Raw genomic sequence first — 10,594 nt, 5'->3', positions numbered from 1 at the left:
GTTCGTCTGCACCTAATTTCTATTGGTGTTTTAGATGATGAAGGATATATTAGTACTAAAGGTGATGGAAAATGGATGATCATGAAGGGTTCCTTGGTTGTGTCTCGTGATAACAAACGTCATGGTCAATACTAGACTACAGCCTTTGCTTGTGTTGATATGGTGAATGCAGTTGACAGTGATATCCCTTCAATGTTATGGCACAAGAGACTTAGTCACATCACCGAGAAAGGACTCAATGTTCTAGACAAGAAGAAATTTTTGTCAAATTTCAAAAGTGCTAAATTAGAAGTGTGAGCACTGCTTGACTGGTAAGAAAAATACAGTTTCCTTTAAGTCCTACCCTCCTTCGAGAAACACAGTGTTGCTTGAGTTGGTGCACTCTGATTTATGTGGTCCAATGAAGACAAAGTCATTCGGTGGTGCACTCTACTTTGTCACTTTCATTGATGATTGCTCGAGAAAACTTTGGGTCTATGTCTTGAAGACTAAAGACCAGTGTTAGGTGTCTTGAAACAGATTTAGGCTTGAGTTGAAAGAGAAACTAGAAAGAAACTGAAATGTATCGTACTGATAATGGTGGTGAATATTGTGGACCATTTGACGAGTACTGCAAGCATCGAGGTATAAGACACCAGAAGACTCCTCATCTTAATGGTTTTGCTGAGAGAATGAACAAGACCTTGATGGAAAGACTTAGATGTTTGCTTTCTGAAGCAAAGTTGCAAAACTAATTTTAGGGTGAGGCTTTATTGACCGCTACACATCTTATTAATCTATATCCTATTGTTTCTTTGCAAAGTTATATATTTCATATGACCATTTAGGAGTTTTTAGGTGCAAAGCTTTTGTACATGTGCCAAAAGATGAGAGGTCAAAGTTAGATGCCAAGACATGGCAGTGCATCTTCATTGGATATGGCCTTGATGAATTCGGTTACAGGCTATATGATCCAATTGAAAAGAAACTTATGAGAAACCGTGATATTATCTTCATAGAGAATCAAACAATTGAAGATATTGACAAAGCGGAGAAGCTAGAATCTTCAATTTTCATGATATAGTTCATCATGATAAAGTTCCTCACACAAGTGTGCATGATGTTGTTGGGCTTGATAATCATGGTGACGCACAGAATCATGTATTAAATCAATATGTTAATGTTTATAATAACAATGATATTGTTGTTGATGATCCTGTTGCCCATGAAGTTATGGACGAGTCAAATATTTCGCTTTGGAAGTCCATAAGACAATGATTTCCTTCCTCCCGTTATTCACCCAATGAGTATGTCTTACTCACTGACGGGGGAGAACCTGAATGTTATGAGAAATTCATGGAATGTGAGCACAAGGATCAAAGGATTAAAGCCATGCAAGATGAGATGAAGTCTCTGCTCGAGAAAATATTTTCTCCTATTGTGAAATATCTTTTATTTGCAAACTAGGTTTGGATGCTAATCTTAATTTAGAGATTTACTAGATGGATATGAAGATGATTTTTCTTCAGGGTGACCTAGAATAAGAGATTTATATGAAACAACCTGAGGGTTTCAAAATAAAAGGTAACGAAAATTTTGTGTGCTAACTCAAAAGGAGTCTTTATGTCCTAAAAACAAGATCCAAGAAAGTCGTACAAGAAGTTTGAATTTGTTATGTGGAAGCAAGGCTATAAGAAGACTTCTTCAGATCATTGCGTACTTGTACAAAAATTTTCTTACAATGATTTTACCATCCTCTTGTTGTATGTGGATGATATGTTGATTGTGGGCAAGAATACATCCAAGATTGACGAGCTGAAGAAAGAGTTGTGTAAGAATTTTTCTATGAAAGACATGGGTCATGCCAAACAAATTTTGGGCATGAGAATAACTCGTCTAAGAGATGAAAGGTTGATTTATTTGTCACAAAAGAAGTACATTGAACATGTACTGGAGCGCTTTAATATGAAGAATGTTAAGTCTGTTAGTACACCTCTTGCTGGTCATATGAAGTTGAGCAAGAAGTTGTGTCCTACAACTAGGGAGGAAAAAGAGATCATGGACAAAGTTCCATATTCCTTCGTCGTCGTAAGTCTAATGTATTCAATGGTATGCACTACACAAATTTCTCGTAAATCCAGGAAAAGAACATTGGAAACCCGTGAAGTGGATACTCAAGTATCTTAGATGAAGCTCAAATGAATGATTGTGTTTTGGAGCATCAAATCCATTCTTGAAAGGCAATACAGATTCGGATATGGCAAGTGACCTTGATAACAGAAAATCCACTACTGGATATTTGTTTACTTTTTCAGGGAGAGTTATATCATGGCAATCAAAGTTGCAGAAATGTGTTGCACTATCCACAACTGAAGCTGAGTATACTGCAGCTAATGAAGCGAGCAAGGAGATTATATGTCAAAAGTGATTTCTTCAAGAGTTTGGTTTGCATCAGATAAAGTACATTATCTATTGTGACAGTCAAAGTGCAATAGACTTGAGCAAGAACTCCATGTACCATGAAAGGACAAAACACATCGATGTTAGATATCATTGGATTCGTGAGGAAGTGGAGAGTGAATCATTTTGCATCAAAAATATCCATACAAGTGAAAATCATGCAGATATGCTAACCAAGACGATACCGAAAGACAAGTTCGATATATGCAAAGAACTTGTAGGTATGAGCTCAATGTAAAGAAGATGAAGATACCTCCTTCCAGTGAATGGGACTGGAGGGGGAAATGTGTTGAGTCTATCCCATAAATTTTTGGTCAACTTTTGCTATTAAATTGCTACAAGTAATTGTTAAAAAGAAATAGTAATTACAATTGAAAATAAATGATTTGGTGGTTTGCAAATTTGTAAGATTTGCAATCCTTATTGACTTTGGTATTCTTACCTATGTCATTAGTGACATATGCATGATTTTCTCCTTCTATAAATATAGCATCTTGATCATTTCTAGAACACACCAAGTTAGAGAGAAAAATCATTTGGAGAGCAAAGTGAGGTATTCTATAGACTATATAAGAAAATAGTCTGTGAAAAAAAATGGAGTGTGCGCGATATTTTAGTAATGTGGAAATCAAAAGATTTTTGTTCCTTTTGAGTGTATAGTAGTCACTTTGAGTATTGTACTCGTGACTACACAGCTTAAAGTTCCTTACTATAGTGATATCAGTTGCTCCTCTTGGACCATGATTTTTTCCCTTATTCATAAGGGTTTCTACGTAAAATTCTTGGTGTTATTATTTTCCCATTTTATTTTCATTATTTTTACCATATATATATATATATATATATATATATATTATTTATAGTAGTTATTACTAATAGTTGGAAGAACTTCTCATTTTTCATAATTATTTATTAGTAGAATTTATCCCCTTTACAAGCCGATCAATGTGATAGCTAACATAGCTACTTGAGAGAGTTTATTTATTATTATTATTAGCTAAATATTTTGTGGTTATGTTGAGTTTGATATTTGTACTTCATGGTTTTAGTTGACAAGACGCAATGGATTTTTAGTGTATCTGTCTTAGTATTGTAATTGAATTTGTTAAATGCCAAAAGTGGATTTTGGCTTTGGTGGGTTTGAGCAGGACTGAGGACATTGTTGCGGCATTGTATAAGGAGTAAGGAAAATGGAAATGCATTTATTTCATTGTTTCAGTCTTTTTTTGTTCAAATTGGTCAAAAAACTTAATATTTGTTTGTTTCATTGTCTTTTGAGTCGATAAACTTGACCCTTGAAATATGACGCAACTGAGACTTTTCATCTTTCCTTACAATTCTGACTGTTTTTATGTGTCTTTGTTATTTTGGATTTCATAGTTACTTAAAACAAAACATTACTAGGTTCTTAGAATTAATGGATCAGTCTCACTCAGTATCAGGATCATGATCAATAATTTGATACTACGGAGGATGAACTAGAGAAAATGTGTGCCTACTTATTTAAGGTTTTTGTTGCCTCAGTGACCGATTTACAAGTAAGTATGCTTCTTTTTGTTAGATTACCTTAATTAATTCTTCACTCTAACTAAATGAAATTAGTCGATTTTTGTGGATATTAACATATATTAGGATTTGATTCTTCATTTTATTCCGACACTTGATAATTATGAAAAGCTGTTATTTCAAATGCTTTGCATATAGTGTTGTATGATTTATGAGATAGTGTCATTTTCATTATCTATATTTATTTTATTTTTTTGCCTTTGTTGTATGAATTCCAATGTCCATTTGGATGAAACTAAACATATGAGCATGGTTTTGTTAGTACTGGACCATGTTCTACTGTTAGTACTATGAAACTTGGTAAATTAGTTGTTGAAAATAAATTATATTCTAAAATTGATTTTTTTTTCAATCCCAAATCTTAAAAGAAGAGAGAATCAATGAAAACAAGAATTATCAATTTTGTCATTTTTGGTTTAACTGAGAATTAAAATATTTATGACTCTTTAATAAGTGCCTCCTCTCTTATATTTTTAAGAAATTCTTATCTGCACTACACTTTCTTTATAGTTATTTATTGTGGAAATAAAATTTTGGCAACAACTAATTTGACAGTCATACTTGTTGAAATTACTATCCACAAATGTGAAAATTGATAGCCACCAATGTGAAAATTGGTAGCAGCATTTGTGGAAGTAGGTAGTCAAAGTTTAGTAGAGTTTGGCAGCCATTTTTTTGTGGAAATTGGCTACCACATTATTTCATTAATAATATAATCGAGTCTTCAAAAAATTCAATAAATAGAGTAGTCATTGAAGACACGCCAAAATAGAGAAGTAATAGAGAGTAGAGAGAGTAATCCACAAACTATTTTTTAGTTGTGATAAAATAGTGTGCAAGTTATATTATTGTGAGTTGTAAGAAACAAAAGAGTGTTGGGTAGTATTCTTTTGATACTACCAAGTTTTTTCATCAATATTATTGAATTACTTTTTCGGGTATCATATTTACCCATTTTAATATTTGGTGTCATTGTTACACTATTCCTATTGGTATTTAGTTTGGACATTATCCTGGGTGTGGTTATAATTTGTCCAACAAAGTGGTATCAGATCCATGACAAATAATAGTCCGTTGTCCATTCAATACCCCCGTCTCACAAGAGAAAATTATGAAAAATAGTGTCTACAAATGAAAGTTATTCTTGGCTCTCAAGATGTTTGGGATATTATAGACAAAGGGTATACAAAACCCAAAAATGAGGAAACTTTTCCTCAAATGAAAAGGAGGACTTGTTAAAGACAAGAAAGAAAGATCAACAAGCTCTCACTCTTATCCATCAATGTTTGGATGATGGCATGTTTGAGAAGGTGGGTGATGCAACCACCTCAAAAGAAGGGTGGAAAATTTTACAAAATTCTCTCCAAGGAGTTGATTAAGTAAAGAGGATAAAACTTCAAACTCAGGGTTAATTTTGAAGTTTTAAAAATGAAAGAATTCGAATCCATTTCGGATTTCTGTTCAAGATTGATGGTTGTTGTAAATCAACTAAGAAGATACGGGGAGAAATCGATGATGTGCGCGCGGTAGAAAAGATCATTTCTTCTTTAACAACTAAATTTGATTATGTGGTGAGTGCTATTGAGGAGTCCAAAGATTTAAACTCTATGACGGTAGAACAATTGGAAGGTTCTTTACTAGCCCATGAAGAGAAAATGAAAAGGAGAAAAAAAGATCCACTAGAGAAACTTCTTACAACCCATGCATCCTTCAAAGGATTTGAAAATGAGAAAAGTTACAAAGGAAATGGACAATGGAGAGGCCATGGAGGTCGTAAAGGTCGAGGAAGAGGAATAAGGTATACCAATCATTTAAACAATGAATATAAATGTCACCGGTCATTCAGAGGTCATGGTCGTGGTCGACGATGAGGTAGAGGACGTGGAGCCTATCAAGATAACAAATGAAATGAGGTATGCCGAATCTAAAATTGAGTGTTATAACTGTGATAAAATTGGACATTACTCTTGGAATGTCGTAGTAATGTTGAAGAGAAAGTTAATCTTGTTGACAACAACAAAGATGAAAAGGAGTCATCATTGTTAATTACACTCAAAGAAGAAGATAAAGATAATTGCCGCCCATCGTATCTTGACATTGGAGCAAGCAATCATATGTGTGGCCACAAAGATAATTTGTGGATATAAAGAAGACCGTGAAAGGTAATGTGTCTTTTGGAGATACATCAAAGATTCAAATTGAACGGATATGTATGATTATGATATCCTATAAAGAGGGTGGTCGTAAATTGGTTGCTAATGTTTATCGTGCCAAAATTGAAAAGTAATATTTTGAGTTTGGGTCAACTTCCTTAAAAAGGATATGATATTAGTATGAAAAATATGCATCTTTGGCTTAGAGATTCAAATAACAACTTAATTGTTAAAGTTTATATGGCAAAGAATAGGATCTTTTCTTTGAATCTTCAAACTATCAATGCAAAGTGTTTGAAGGCTAATGTCCAAGATGACTCATGGTGTTGGCATATGAGATTTGCGAAGTTGAACTTTGAAGCACTCAAATCAATGGGAGACAAGAACATGGTTGATGGGATACCGTCAATCAACCATCAAAATCAATTGTGTGAAGTTGTCTTCTTGGAAAACATGCAAGGAGGAGTTTTCCAAAGGAGACTACATCAAGAACAAGTAAGCCACTTAAACTTGTACACACCGATGCGTGTGGTCCATTCGATCCACAAACTTTTGGTAAAAGAAAATATTTCTTGCTCTTTATTGATGATTTCAGTAGAAAGACTTGGGTATACTTGTTGAAGCAAAAATTTGAAGTTTTGTTGCCTTCAAATATTTCAAAACACTTGTAGAAAAAGAAAGTGGCTATGAAATAAAAGCATTAAGTTCCGATAGAGGTGGAAAATTCACTTCAAAAGAATTTAATGACTTTTGTCAATCTCATGAAATTCAGCGCCCTCTAATGGTACCTTACTCGCTCCAACAAAATGGAGTTGCAGAAAGAAAGAATAGAACAATTCTTAATATGGATAGATGCATGTTTAAAGCTAAAGATCTACAAAAAGAATTTTGGGCCGAGGCTATTTCTTGTGCAATTTATTTCAGCAACAGGTCTCCAACAAGAAATGTACGAGATCAAACACCTCAAGAAGCATTGAGAAAAAGAAAACTAAGTGTTAAGAACTTGAGAATCTTTGGGAGCATAGCCTATGCTCATGTTCCACATCAAGGGAGAGCTAAGCTTGACGATCGGAGTGTCAGTATGTGTTTGTTGGGTATGACGCAATTTCAAAAGGCTACAAATTGTACAATCCAAGCAATAACAAGGTGGTGGTGAGTAGTGATGTTGAATTTGATGAAGAAGCATCATGGAACTGGGAGGCTCCGGAAGAAAAAACATATGATTTTCTTCCATACTTTGAAGATGAAGAAGAACAGGAGACCATGGCACCTGCACACGATGCAACCCCGCCTCCTTCATCAGCAAATGTTGCATCTCCATTTTCTCAAGAGAGTTCAAGTGAAAGACCACATAGAATGAGGAGCACTCAAGAACTCTATGATGACACAGAAGAAATTACTAATTTTGAATTTTTGTGTTTTCTCTTTGCTGATAGTGAACCAATAAATTTTGATGAAGCTGTTACTGACAAAAGCTGGAGACAAGCCATGGCGAATGACATCCAATCAATAGAAAAGAACAACACTTGGGAGTTAACAACTCTTCCCAAGGACCATCAAGCAATTGTAGTCAAATGGGAATACAAGACGAAGGAAAATTCCCATAGAGAAGTAGAAAGATATAAGCCAAAACTTGTGGCTAAAGGCTACAAACAAAGGAATGATATCGGCTATGAGGAAGTTTATGAGCCTGTTGCTTCGATGAAGACAATCCGTCTATTGATCTCTTTACTGGCGCAAATGAAGTGGAGGATTTATCAACTAGATGTAAAATCGGCATTCTTGATTGGATATCTTGAAGAAGAAGTCTATGTTCAGAAACCATTGGGTTTTGTGGTTAAAAATCATGAAGATAAGGTGTTCATGTTGAAGAAAGCCTTATATGGGTTGAAGCAAGCTCCACGAGCTTGGAACAGTTGCACTGACAAATACTTTCAAGACAATGTTTTTACTCGTTGTCTCTATGAATGTGCTTTTATATTAAAGTTCATACTAATGGAAATGTTCTGCTTGTTTCTATTTATGTTGATGATATTATTCTAAAGGGTAACAACCCAGTTTTATTTGAAGCTTTCAAGAAAGTTATGTCCCTTGAGTTTGAGATGAGGGACATAGGGATCATGTCGTATTACTTGGGCCTAGAAGTGATGCAAATGGAGGAAGGCATCTTCATATCTCAAGAAAGATAGACCAAGGAGATTTCGAAGAAGTTCAACATGTTTGATTGCAACCCTGTGAAGACCCCAATGGAAAGTGGAAAAAATTGTCAAAGTTTGACGATGCAGAAAAAGTGGATTCCACTTTGTTCAAAAGTCTTGTTGGAAGTCTGAGATACTTGACGTGTAGGAGACCAGATATACTCTTTGCAGTTGGAGTAGTAAGTCGCTTCATGGATGCTCCTACCTACACTAACTTGAAGGTCACTAAAAGATTTTTTCGCTACCTAAAAGGTACAATCGACCTTGGGCTATTTTATTCTTCTTCTGATGATTTTAATCTTTTGGGATATTATGATAGTGATTACGTGGGAGATGTTGATGATAGAAAAAGAACATATGGAATTTTATGTTTTTCTTGGGTGATTGTGTTATTTATTAGAGTTCAAAGAAACAATAAATTGTTATTCTCTCGACTTGTGAAGTTGATTGTGTGGCAGCGACATCATGTTCCTGTCATGCTATTTGGTTTAGAAGATTGTTGAAGGAACTCAATTTGCCACAAATTGAAGACACAATTATTTATGTTGATAAGAAATTTGCGCAAGCACTAGCAAAGAATCTAGTGTATCATAATCGAAGCAAGCACGTAGATACAAGGTATCACTTTATCCAAGAATGCATTGCCAAGAAAGAGGTAGAGCTCAAGTATGTGAAATCACATGATCAAGTTGTGGATATCTTTACAAAGCCTCACAAGTTGTAAGATTTTAAGAGATTGAGATCAAGCATTGGAGTAAAGAAGAAAAAAAATTAAGGGAGAGATTTGTGGAAATAAAATCTTGGCAACAATTAATTTGGCAGACATACTTGTTGAAGTTACTATCCACAAATGTGAAAATTGGTAGCCACCAACGTGAATATTGGTAACCGCATTTGTGGTAGTAGATAGTCAAAGTTTGGTATAAATTTGGTACAGTTTGGCAGCCAATTTTTTGTGAAAATTTGCTACCATATTCCATCATTAATGATGTAATCAAGTCTTCAAAAAAACTCTATAAATAGAGTAGTCATTGAACACTTGAAGACCCACCAAAATAGAGAAGCAATAGAGAGTAGAGAGAGTAATCCACAAACTACTTCTTAGTTTGTGAGAAAATAATGTGCAAGTAATATTATTGTGAGCTGTAAGAAATAAAAGAATGTTGAGTAATAATGTTTTGACACTACCATGTTTTTTATCAATATTATTATATTACTTATTCGGATATCATATTTACCCATTTTAATTTTTGGTGTCATTGTTACTCTCTTTCTATTGGTATTTAGTTTGAACATTATCCTGGGTGTGATTATCATTTTGTCCAACATATATCACATTGCATGTAACAAAGTCATTATAATCAGAAACCTTGGGAGCATATTTTTTTCATGGGATGAATAATTCTTTAGTTCAAATTCATAATCCAGAGCCGATGAATTGAAGTTTAAATGAAATATTTTAATGTTATTTTTCTAAAAGTAATTAGTGGCAATTAGTATAAGAAAAAGAAGGAAGAAAAAAATTACGATTCTACAGTTATCTTGTCCTCGCTAGAGGTGATTTTTGAAGTATTTATTATCTCCTACGCTTCTCTTACTGAGCATTGAGAAGGAAGACATTGTTATGAGATCACACCATTATGAAATGTGATAAATTGAAAATATTTAAAACTATAATTATGTGAAATAGTGATTTTGGTTGTTAGTAGTACAGAGATAAAAGACAATAGTTATGCCAACGTTAGAAAACATCTAGCCCGCCAAAAGGCATTAGAGGTTTAATTTATCGATAAACTGTTCATAGTTTAAACATTCTTTTAATATTAATAGAAGTGGAACTTAAAGGAATCCTTTGAAATTCCAAATAAATTACTATATTAACTGTAACTATACTGAAAGAATTATAACAACTTATAGATGAATTATACATAGATAAAATATTAATATGGTGTAAGAGATTTAAGAAGATAATATTAAATTTTTAAAGATTACCACTTTTTCTCTTACAAAAATATTGAATTTTGTTCAGCTTACAATTTGAACAAATTATAAATTATAGTACTTGATATGTTAAATTATGCTCAATAATTAATCATATTATATCATGGACATCTAAAATATATCTAACCCTCACGTTTTAATGAAATAATAGAGCATAGATTTCAAAATTTGAATATGGTATTACAAGTTCTATTACACTTTTCAGAATTCCAACTACCTTAATCAATTACATCCGCC

This window comes from Solanum pennellii, chromosome 10 (assembly GCF_001406875.1).
Source record: "Solanum pennellii chromosome 10, SPENNV200".
In the NCBI taxonomy this organism is placed as follows: Eukaryota; Viridiplantae; Streptophyta; class Magnoliopsida; order Solanales; family Solanaceae; genus Solanum; species Solanum pennellii.
Note: the sequence above shows the minus strand (reverse complement) of the source record.